General features: G+C 38.7%; 1 non-coding gene across 1 annotated transcript; it reads right to left on the minus strand.

Moving 5' to 3' along the window:
• Nucleotides 1–855: 855 nt before the first annotated feature.
• Nucleotides 856–962, minus strand: LOC141681296 (small nucleolar RNA R71). The gene has a single exon (XR_012558742.1). It is a non-coding gene; the product is annotated as a small nucleolar RNA R71 (small nucleolar RNA).
• Between the last annotated feature and the right edge of the window lie 8,148 nt (nucleotides 963–9,110).

Below are 9,110 nucleotides of genomic sequence, written 5' to 3' on the forward strand. Positions count from 1 at the left end.
ACCTTTTTAATCTCTTAGTTAATTGCATGTTAGTTAATAATCTCAGTTATAAATAAAACCAATTTGTTATTCGTCTTAGCATTGAATAATAACCATATCATTGTTGCATAAGTACATTGATTAGAATTAACCTAAAAGAGTCTTTGTGGGAACGAATCTGATTTATATCTTATACTACTTGCGAACGCGTATACTTGAGTGTAATTTAGCGCGTGTTTTTTCCTTAACAAGTTTTTGGCGCCGCTGCCGGGGACTCGTGGTTATTTTTAGTTTATGTGCTTGACATTAGTGTTCGTTAAAGTTCATTGACTAGGATATTTTACTTGTTTGTTTGTTGCTTTTTCAGGTACTCTAGAGAGCGTTATGCTAACGCGTTCTCAACCTCAAAAGAGAACACTGAAAAAAGCAGAGGAGAAAGTTGAAGAAGAAATTTTAGTTGAGAAAGAAGAAGAAGCTCTTGTTGCAATGGATTACCCAGAAGCGAATACAAAGGCTTTGATGGAATATTCTCATCCAAAGATCAATGATATTCAATCTAGCATTGTCAGACCATCCATCGCGGCTAACACTTTTAAAATCAAAGCTAGCACGATTCAGATGGTGCAGAACTCAGTTCAGTTTGGGGGTTCTCCGACAGAAGACCCCAATATGCATATTTAGGATTTCATCGAGATCTGCAATATTTTCAAATTCAACAATATGTCTGAAGATGCTATTAAGTTGAGGTTTTTCCCATTCTCTCTGAGGGATAAAGCTAAGTGTCGGTTGCATTCTCTACCACCAGGTTCTATCACCAAATGGGAAGATCTTGCTCAAAAGTTCCTTACTAAGTTCTTTCCTATGGCGAAGACAGCTGCAATCAGGAATGCTCTTACTCAATTTACGCAGCAGTCTGGAGAGTCTTTGTATGAGGCTTGGGAGCGATATAAGGAGATGCTTCGAAAGTGTCCTCATCATGGGATGCCTGACTGGATGATCATTCACTATTTCTACAACGGTTTGGGTGCAACTTCTAGACCCATGCTTGATGCAACATCAGGTGGAGCCTTATAGACTAAGAGCTATAATGAAGCTTATGAGTTGATTGAACTGATGGCTGCTAATGAATACCAGAACCCAACTCAGATACTACCTCAGAGAAAGGTAGCATGAATTCTAGAGGTGGATGCAGCTACTGTTATAGCTGCTCAGCTTAAGGCTTTGATGATAAAGATGGATTCTTTGGCTAATTATGGAGTGAATCAAATCACTAGTGTTTATGAGCTTTGTGCTGGTGTGCATGAGACGGAGCAGTGTGCTATTTCTAGTGAATCAGCTCAGTTCGTAAGCAACTTTCAGAGGTCGCAGCAACCAGTTCCAGCCACCTATCATCCCAACAACCGCAATCATCCTAACTTCAGCTGGAGCAATACTCAGAATGCGGTAAAGCAGCCTTATCAGCAGTATGCTGTAAAGCAATACAACCCCCTAGTTTTCAGCAACCGTAATGTGCACCAAGATAACAACTCCAGCTGCAACAAGCTAATGAAAAATCTGAATTGGAGGAGTTGAGGTTCATGTGCAAGAGCCAAGCGGTTTCTATTAAGACCCTGGAGAATCAAATTGGGAAAATTGACAATGCCTTGCTGAATCGACAACCTGGTACACTCCCTAGTGACACTGAAGTTCCAGGAAGGAAGGAAGCAAAAGAGAAGGTTAAGGCAATTACATTGAGGTCTGGAAAGGTTGCAAATACTGAAAAATCACAAGTTTCGAAAGATGTAGTTGTGGCTGAGGAAGAAGTGCAGAAGTGGAACCAAGGAAGACTACTGTGGAACACACTCCTCCTCAGGGTAATACAGGGGAGAAACAGATCTATCCTCCACCGCCTTTTCCTAAGAGGCTGCAGAAGAAAAAGCTGGATAAGCAATTTGAGAAGTTTCTGCAGGTGTTCAAGAAACTTCATATCAATATACCTTTCGTGGAAGCTCTTGAACAGATGCCTAGTTATGCTAAGTTTATGAAAGGTATTCTCTCTCGGAAAATAAAGCTTGATGACTTAGAGACAGTTGCTCTCACGGAGGAATGCAGTGTTGTGTTGCAACAGAAGTTGCCTCAGAAGCTTAAAGATCCCGGAAGCTTCACTATTCCTTGTATCATTGGAAAAGTATCATTTGAAAAATGTTTATGTGACTTGGGAGCTAGCATCAATTTGATGCCTTCGTCTATCTTGAAGAAGTTCGACTTACCTGATCCAAAGCCTACTTATATGACTTTGCAGTTGGCCGATCGTTCTATTACATATCCACGAGGCATTGTGGAGTATGTATTGGTCAAGGTGTACAAACTTATCTTTCCTGCTGATTTTGTAATTCTTGATTTCGAGGAGGATAAAAAGATTCCCATAATCTTGGGAAGACCATTCTTGGCTACTGGACGAACTTTGATAGATGTGCAGAAGGGTGAACTCACTATCCGAGTATTGGATCAGGGTGTGACGTTCAATGTTTTCAATGTCATGAAATTTTCTACTGATAATGAGGAGTGCTTAAAAGTGGAATTGGTCAATTATGTGGTTACTTCGGAACTTGATCAAATGCTAAGGTCGGATGCCTTAGAAAAGGCCTTGTTGGGGGATTCAGATAGTGAAGATGACGAAGGTGATGAGCAGTTGCAAAATTAGAATGCTTCTCCTTGGAAGTGAATGCTGAATATACCTTTTGAATCTCTTGTATTGGAGGAGATAAACAAATCTCCAAAGCGCCTCAAGCCATCTATTGAGGAAGCTCCTACACTTGAGCTTAAACTATTGCCTGAACACTTAAGGTATGCTTTCTTAGGTGAGGCATCTACTTTTCCTGTTATTATTGCATCTGACCTTTCAGGTAGTGATGAGGAAAATCTTTTAAGAATTCTGAGAGAGTTCAAGTCGGTAATTGGATGGACTATAGCAGATATCAAGGGAATCAACCATTCTTATTGCATGCATAAAATTCCGCTAGAGGAAGGTAGCAAGCCTACTGTTGAGCAACAGAGAAGGCTTAATCCGATCATGAAAGAAGTTGTGAAGAAGGAAATTCTCAAGTGGCCAGATGCAGGGATCATCTATTCCATTTCTGACAGTTCTTGGGTGAGTCTAGTTCAGTGTGTGCCGAAGAAAGGAGGCATCACAGTTGTTGCTAATGAGAAGAATGAGCTCATTCCTACTCGAACAATCATGGGGTGGAGAGTTTGCATGGATTACAGGAAGCTGAACAAGGCCACAAGGAAGGATCATTTCCCTATTCCTTTTATTGATCAGATGCTTGACAGATTAGCTGGGCATGAATACTATTGTCTTCTGGATGGCTATTCGGGCTATAATCATATTTGCATTGCTCCAGAAGATCAGGAAAAGACTATTTTCACTTGTCCATTTGGTACTTTTGCCTTCAGAAGAGTTTCTTTTGGTTTGTGTGAAACACCTGCCACATTTCAGAGATGCATGATGGCCATCTTCTCTGACATGATTGGTCAGAATTTGGAGGTGCTTATGGAGTTCTCTGTGTTCGGTGATTCTTTTGATGAGTGTTTGCAAAATCTTGATGCCGTTCTTAAATGGTGTGTTAAAACTAGTCTGGTTCTCAACTAGGAGAAATATCACTTCATGGTACAACAAGGCATAATTCTTGATAACAAGGTCTCTAGTAAGGGTCTTGAGGTGGACAAAGCCAAGCTAGGGGTTATTGAAAACCTTCCTCCACCAATTTCTGTTAAGGGAGTCCGCAGCTTTCTTGGGCATGCGGGTTTCTATCGGCGTTTCATCAAGGACTTTTCTAAAAGCTCTAAACCCTTGTGCAATCTTCTAGAGAAAGATGTCCCATTCAAGTTTGATGATGAGTGCTTAGCTGCTTTTGAGAGCTTAAAGAAGAGCTTGATCACGACACCTGTCATAACTGCACCCATTGGGATGAACCTTTTGACATGATGTGCGATGTAAGTGACTATGCAGTTGGAGCAGTTCTTGGGAAGAGAAAGAACAATATATTTCATGTGGTCTACTATGCTAGTAAGACCCTCAATAGTGCTCAACTGAACTAAACTACTACTGAGAAAGAGATATTGGTTATTGTCTATGGTTTTGAGAAGTTTCGATCTTATTTACTTGGGACAAAGGTGACAGTTTTCACTGATCACGCTGTGATTCGCTATCTTGTCTAGAAGAAGGACTCGAAGCCTAGATTGATTCGATGGGTTCTTTTACTTCAGAAATTTAAGTTAGAGATCAAGGACAAGAAAGGTACTGATAATCAAGTCGTTGATCATCTATCTCATTTAGAAGATCCAACTGCAACTTCACAGGATAAGACATTGATTAATGAGTCTTTTCCGATGAGCAGTTGTTTGGGGTGCAAGAGGAAGAACCGTGGTTTGCAGACATTGTGAACTACCTTGTGAGTAATATTATGCCTCTAGATTTTTATTCTGCTCAAAGGAAGTGGTACATGTGGGATGAGCCATTCTTGTTTCGGCAAGGAGCTGACAAAATCATCAGGAGATGTATTCCGTACAGCAAAATGGGGGGATCTTGCGAGATTATCATTCGACTGTTTATGGAGGCCACTATGGTGGAGAAAAGACAACAGCTCGTATCCTTCAAGCAGGATTCTTCTGGCCTACGTCGTTAAATGATGCGCATCAGTTTGTTTTTAAGTGTGATCGATGCCAGCGTGTTGGTAATATGTCTAAGAGGGATGAGATGCCTCTTAATGTGCTTCTTGAGGTTGAGGTCTTCAACGTTTAGGGAATTGACTTCATGGGTCCATTTGTCTCATTGTGCAATAATTAGTATATCTTATTGGCGGTTGATTATGTCTCGAAATGGGTTGAATTCAAGGCTTTACCGATGAATGATGCAAAGGTAGTGCTTAATTTTCTTCATAAGCAGATATTCACAAGATTTGGGACTCCAAGAGTCATAATCAGTGACGAGTGATCGCATTTTTGCAATCGCAAGTTCACTGCCATGATGCAAAGATATAATGTGAATCATCGCATTGCTACAGCCTACCATCCTCAGAAAAATGGTCAAGCTGAGGTATCTAACAGAGAGATCAAGCGTATTCTAGAGAAAATGGTGTGTCCATCAAGGAAGGATTGGTCTTTGAAGCTGGATGAAGCTGTTTGGGTGTATAGGACAGCATACAAAAATCCGTTAGGCATGTCACCATTTCAGTTGGTGTATGGTAAGGTATGCCATTTGCCTGTGGAGCTCGAGAATAAAGCATATTGGGCTTTGAAGAAATTGAATCTTGACAACTTAGAAGCTCACGCGCGCTGGTGAAGCGCGCGCCAGGTTGGGATTCCAGATTCCTATTTCAATTAGAAGACTTCTTTTCTGGGCTTCTGGATTCCTGATGATAACTAAAAGATGTTTTTAACAACGGAGATTAAGGAGAAGACAACAAGAAGACCTATAGCACAATTCAACCCAGGCGAAGAAGATATAGTTTATTCTTGTGATTCTTTTTTCTAAGTTGTAATCTTGGATGTTCGTTTCTTATTTTGTTGAACCTAATACTCTTGTTTAACGTACTTTCTTTATTATTTGTTTTATAAAGACTTAGTTTATTATACCACGCTTTCATCTGAACCTACGGTGATGATGAGTTCGGTTATGGGTTAATCGTTATCGTGGGGTTCTAGCGGATTTACTTATGGATTTCAATAGTTAATATGTTTTGATAACTTAGCGTGTGGTGATTGTATGATATCCTAGTTTTGGTTGTGCTTATTCATCTTATGAGCATCATCGAACTTGTAAGATAGTGTGTTAATCTCTAATGAAGCGATAGTGAATTTAGAGGTTTAGAACTTGTCATGCTAGCAAAGGTTCATGTATTTGATATGCATGATTCGTAGGTAATTTTAACCATCTTACTTGACCTATATAATCACGATAGATAACTTGCGCATTGAACCTTTATGTTGTCAAATTATATAGACATATAGGGTCTCAATATAATTGGTGTATTTTCAGCTTCTATCTCTTTTGTGGATGTTTGGTATTAGGGTATTCGTGCAACGAAAGTTGGCGTTTACTAGTTTCGTGTTATCTGATTAGTGTCATCACAATTGCATGCTAAGGTTAAGAACAAAAAGGCTATTGAATGAAGTAGTAATGAAGTTAGAATCCAATGTTTGTGTTATATAAGAAAATCAACCTTTTTAATCTCTTAGTTAATTGCATGTTAGTTAATAATCTTAGTTATTAACAAAACCAGTTTGTTACTCATCTTCGCATTGAGTAATAACCATATCATTTTTGCATAAGTACATTGATTGGAATTAACCTAAAAGAGTCTCTGTGGGAACGAATCTGATTTATATCTTATACTACTTGCGAACGCGTATACTTGCGTGTAATTTAGCGCGTGTTTTCGCCCTAACAGCAATGCATAAGCAATCATATCCTCATAATCATACATCCTTGGAGGCTCAACCGACTCTTCTACCCCGACCAAGAGCCATAATTGGATGACGTTCTTCAGATTTCATTTTGACTAAAAGATTATGGCCTCTTAGATTCTGTTAGAACATGTGAATCACTCTCAACTAGATTCACTTGCAGTTCCACATGTGTATCAACATTACCTTTTTCTTCTAAGACAGTGGACTTCACAATAGGGTTAAGCATATAATTTTCATCAAAAATTACAATTCTACTAAGTATAACTCTAGAAGTTGACCAAATTGTATATCCCTTAACACCATCCCCGAGACCCATAAAAACACCCCTTTTAGCTCTCAGTTCTAATTTACCCTCACTTATATGATAGTAAACAGTACTGCCAAAAACTCTCAACAAGTAATAATCTGCAGGCTTACCAGACCACACCCTAAAAAGTGTTTTACAATCATGTAAAGTCCACGGTTGATCAGATAGCATATTGTGCTTACCGCTTCTACCCAAAATTTTCTAGCTAACCTAGCATGAGAAAGTATGCACCTCGCTCTCTCCAACAATGTCTGATTCATTCGTTTTGCTGTGGAGTATCACGAACAGTTCGATGACGGATAATCCCTTTATTTTTACAAAACTCAGTAAACTCAGACCAACAAAATTCTAGACCATTATCAGTTCGCAACCTTTTAATTTTCTTCCCAGTCTGATTTTCCACCAATGTGTTTCACTGCTTAAAGTGCTTGAAGGCCTCATATTTATGCCTTATAATAATTACCCAAGTCATTCTTGAATAGTCATCAATTATCGACACAAAATAGTTGTGACCACTAATATACTCAACCGGTAAAGACCCAAAAATCCTAGTGGATGTAATCAAGTGTCTCTGTTGTCCATTGAAACCCTTATTGGGAAACTTGTTGCGATAAAATTTCCAAAACACACAATGCTTGCAAAATTCAAGACTCTGCAAATAGTGCCCACAAAGAAGATCATGTTTTGCCAAAACCTGCATTCCTCTTTCGCCCATATGACCAAGCCTCATATGACATTGCTTAGTTATATCCTCCTTCTGAACTGCAATGATACAACAGTAGCAGATCTAGAAAATGTAGAACCTGCCAAAAAATATAAAGTACCACACTCCATACCTTTCAAAACTACCTTTGAATCCCTGCAGTCATACATAACTCCACCTTCACCCTTGAAACCAAACCCCTTATTGTCTAAAAGAATCAGTGATATCAGATTCTCTATCATCAGTGGAATGTGCCTGACCTCATTCAAAGTACAAAAAGAACTATCATGTGTTTGTACCCTTACTGAGCATATTCCAACTATCTTGCAGACATCACTGTTTTCCATAGAAACATTACCTCCATCTATCGACTTATAAGTCAAAAATATATGTTTGAATAAATATGGTAAGATGTCCCAAAATCAGGAACATAAGCATCATTATGTTTTACCTGATCATTGACTACTAAGGCAATATCCTCTTCTAAATATGTGTCAGTTTCTACCACAACGGCAGACTCCTTTTTTCCGATGCTTCTTTTTCTTAGGGCATTCATTTTTCCAGTGCCCCTTTTCCTTATAGTAATTACAGATCTTACTTTTTCTAGAAAAATATTATCTTTCCTAATCATGAAAGAAGCGAAAAATTCTCATATGACAGGGCAAAAACACTAGCAATAGGGCAACATCCTCATCTTCAAATTTAACATTAATATTTTGAAAATCTAACAAAAGAGTATTTAATCTATCAAGATGATCCATAAGATACATACCTTCCTGCACACGCAGGCTGAATAGATGTTGCTTGAGAAGCAATTTGTTGGGTAAGGACTTTGTCATATACAAACTTTCAAGTTTTAACCACAAGCCGACGGAAGTTTCTTCATCATCGAACTCAGTGATGACGCCATCTTCCATACATAACATGATTGTCGAATAAGTCTTCTCCTCCAGACTATTCGATTTCCCGTCATCTGCACCCTGCTTCAATTTTTTCGACAGCGGTGCCCACAGTTCTGATGCCTTCCTGCACACGCAGGCTGAATAGATGTTGCTTGAGAAGCAATTTGTTGGGTAAGGACTTTGTCATATACAAACTTTCAAGTTTTAACCACAAGCCGGCGGAAGTTTCTTCATCATCGAACTCAGTGATGACGCCATCTTCCATACATAACATGATTGTCGAATAATTCTTCTCCTCTAGACTATTCGATTTCCCGTCATCTGCACCCTGCTTCAATTTTTTCGACAGCGGTGCCCACAGTTCTGATGCTTTAGCAAGGCTCGCATCCTGATATGCCATAGACCAAAATAATTTCTCCAGGTGAACTTGTCAATCTTCACGTTTAAAGAAGACATCTTTTTGTCGAACAGATTCGCGGAACTTTAAAAATCTTAAGTAACCATCCTGCTCTTGATATCAGTTTGTTATAACGGAAACAATAAATATTATAATAAATGTAAAGAAAAAACAAAAATAAGCAGAAGACAAAAATTTTACTGATCTTGAGGATACAGATTACAACACACGTTTAAGTTACGACCTAGAGAGTTTATATAATGCTCTTAGCGGTTACAGAAAAATTCAGAACATATGCCCAAAACACTAAAATAAGACATATTTTATCACTTAAAGATTTTAAATCAACCGGTTACTTGACATATTAACAGG

This window comes from Apium graveolens, chromosome 1, assembly GCF_009905375.1.
Source record: "Apium graveolens cultivar Ventura chromosome 1, ASM990537v1, whole genome shotgun sequence".
NCBI classification, from domain to species: Eukaryota; Viridiplantae; Streptophyta; class Magnoliopsida; order Apiales; family Apiaceae; genus Apium; species Apium graveolens.